The sequence below is a fragment of the Pseudophryne corroboree genome, unplaced genomic scaffold, assembly GCF_028390025.1.
Source record: "Pseudophryne corroboree isolate aPseCor3 unplaced genomic scaffold, aPseCor3.hap2 scaffold_377, whole genome shotgun sequence".
NCBI classification, from domain to species: domain Eukaryota; kingdom Metazoa; phylum Chordata; class Amphibia; order Anura; family Myobatrachidae; genus Pseudophryne; species Pseudophryne corroboree.
In genome coordinates this window covers 251,085-254,262 of record NW_026970026.1, presented here as the reverse complement: position 1 = coordinate 254,262, position 3,178 = coordinate 251,085, and the positions used below count along the sequence as shown (strand labels likewise).

Here is a 3,178-nt window from a genome sequence, read left to right as displayed (position 1 = left end):
ATGTTTAAGCTCCATCAAATCTGTAATCAATAGCACTACATGCTCCCACTTTACCACTGTACTATATACTCTACCTGTGTTTTTAAGGTAAAAACACCATTTAACCCCAGTGACACTTGAATTAAAGCAGCAGCCTCTGGAATAGCATTCCTTAGCATTAATCCCAGGAAATCTGCAATCTTCACGCTCTTTGATAGCCATGCTACATTGCTGTTTACTTGGATGGAGCAGAGAGCACAACATCAGGACATAGGAAATATTACAATGCATGATAAGTAAAGGTGTGAGCTCTACAGCAAGGCCTCTAACCCTTTGCCAGTGCCAAATACATAGGGCTTAACTCAGATCTGATCACAGCAGCAAATTTATTAGCTAAAACCATGTACACTGCAGGGGGGGGGGTGTATAATATGTGCAGAGAGAGTTAGATTTTGGTGCGGTGTGTTCAAACTGAAATCTAAATTGCAGTGTAAAAACAAAACAGCCAGTATTTACCCTGCACACAAACAATATAACCCACCTAAATCTCTCTGCAAATGTTATATCTGCCCCCCCCCCCCCATCCCTGCAGTGCACATGGTTTTGCCCACTAGCTAACAAATTTGCTGCATCTGGGAATTACAGCAGCTTAATATTTCTTTTTACAGAAGGTTCAGCAAATTAAATTATTTAGTGAAATACTGTAATCATAACAGTTACAGGGATATTGTAGGTAGATTTATTGTCAGTGGATAAATGTAAAAATTAAACCCTTAGGCATAGTTCCAAAATGCTGTCATTGCAATCCAGATTTTAAGGATATCATGCTTGAGCACAGGTGACTTAATTAGAACTTCGGTCAATGTGAATTAACCATTGGACTCAACCATGGTTATCCTTAAAACCCAGGGGTCTATTTAAGATCGATCTTAATCGATGTTGGGCTTCCAGGTTGAAAAAAACACACACATTTGTTTTCACATTAAACAGACTTCCACATGAGAAAGCAGCAAGGATGCAGTGGCGTTAATGTTTCCTGGTGTCAACTTGTATTATTTCAGTAGACATTGAAATGAGGATGCATCTTGCTGCCTTTCCAATGAAGCAAGTTTAATTTAGTAATAGGTGAAAAACCATCCTTACAAAGGTGTTAATCAGAGACTTGGCTTTGTGGACACTTTTCAGAGAACAAATTTGTTAGCATAAAAATAAAGCCAGAAAATGAAGAGCTGTTTAATCACTCGATTGGATTTTTCTGCCAGCATATTTTTTTTCTCTGCAACCCACTGCTAAATTGTGCTTCCTAGCTGTTTTTTATAAAATCACTGAATCAAATCTAACTCTGATTACATCAGAGAAGGCCATGTACCCTAGACCATAAGAGGAGGTTTGAAATTTTGACTTGTCTACTTAATATCACCAAAATCTGATCACAAGGTTAATTACGTCCCTGGGTGGGATTGAACCACCAACCTTTTGGTTAATAGCCAAACACACTAACCAATTGCGCCACAGAGACACTTTGCAAAAGTCCATACTGACAAAGGCTAATAAGCATTCATCTAAAACGTTTCCTAGAAAAACTTTAAAAAGTCAATAATCTGGAGAGTTTTTGTAAGATGTTTCTTCCATCAACCAACGAAGAAACACATTGGTACTTTCCCATGATGAGTGAGTGCTTCAGGATCTCTTGCACTTACATGTGCAGCAGAGTACTGCAATGGAAGCATGCTGGGCCCATAACCCAGAGGTAGGCAGATTGAAACTATCCTCTGCTATATGCATTTTTTTTGTTAATTAAAGTAATCCAAAACTGGGATTGATATTTTGTCTCTTTTATTTTTACTTAAAGTACAATAACTTTTACCATTTTAATTTGTTTTAATAGTATATTGACAGTATTATTTTCTTTCTAAAATCCACTTCATTTTCTTTACCCTATTATTAAAATGGTAATTGAAGAAGAGGAATTGTTGCTTTGACTGCAGCATTCCCGGGGTTAACTGGTGTTTCTTCAAGTCACAAGGTATGGAGCTGCTGTATAGTTACTCGCAAGTCAGTAGTTGTATGATGCTCACACCTGTTAAGCTGGATACACACAGAATGCCCTACACAGGGGGTGAAATGAGCGCCCCCCCCACCCCCCGTACGCTCAGCACACATCACGCTGTGCTGAGCGGGGGGAGAGATGTGTGCTGAGCAGTTCGCTCAGCACACATCTCTCCCCAAAATCGGGCCGTGAATACGGACCTTTAAACTGGATCCACACTTAGATTATCTGTCCAATTTTTTTTTCTAGTTGAAACAAAATTATGCTAATATGTGGCAGCAAATTACAATTGACCATTTGTTCACAAACACTGGAAAACATCCAAAAATGGTCATTTAGATAAATTGGTTAAATCCATTTCATTTAGCTAATTTATCCAAACTACCTTTATTGTATCTTTGTGGGTGAATGATGTGTGGGTCAGTGTTGAGGGTGGTGGAGGAGATGGGTAATAGGCACAGCAGGGTGTGGACAGTCAAATAGTGTGCTTAGAGGTTCAGAGTCATTGTATGAGACTCTGGCAACAGTGACTTGATGAGTCTGGTGTCCATAGGGTGGGACGCATTAACCTTTTTATGCTATTGAAATAGTTCTCCTCCTGACTGACGCAGTTCCTTGCTCCGAGGTTGGTGTATTGTCCTGTTGCAGCGCCTCTCCACTGTGGTCACAGTGAGCTGTGTGGTGTTGCTGGCGCATGCCAATCTCCCCCCAACCTCCCTCTTGCATTTCAGACCTACGTACGCATGATGGGATCTTGTATGATATGCGCGTGTGCTGTAGAGATGAAAGTGGGGGTGAGGAGGCAGATCGTGAGATGGGGAAACTTTGTGGACTGTTAGCGAAGGGGAGCACTGGGCAATCTGAGTTGCAAAGAGGGCAGCAGAAGAGGTTATTGCATGTGCACTGGTGACAGGTCCATCCTTGGTGGCCAGCCTCAGTGGTAAAGGGGTACATGAGCTAGTGTCCCTTGGCCAGCCATGTACCATGGCCACCTCCCTACCTCCTATATATTCTCCCTGATCTGTCACTTTGTTACGGTCTGCTGCTGGCACTGGTGTATCGTCCTGCAGTTGCCGTCTCCGCCCATTGCTGTGACTTCCCCCAGAGTTAGCCACACAGAGTGACAGATCTGGGAAAATATATAGGAGA

The 3,178-nt window shown here is 41.6% G+C and overlaps 1 non-coding gene across 1 annotated transcript; it reads right to left on the bottom strand.

Moving 5' to 3' along the window:
* Positions 1 to 1,424: 1,424 nt before the first annotated feature.
* On the bottom strand, positions 1,425 to 1,498 carry TRNAN-AUU (transfer RNA asparagine (anticodon AUU)). Its single transcript has one exon. It is a non-coding gene; the product is annotated as a tRNA-Asn (tRNA).
* Positions 1,499 to 3,178: the final 1,680 nt, after the last annotated feature.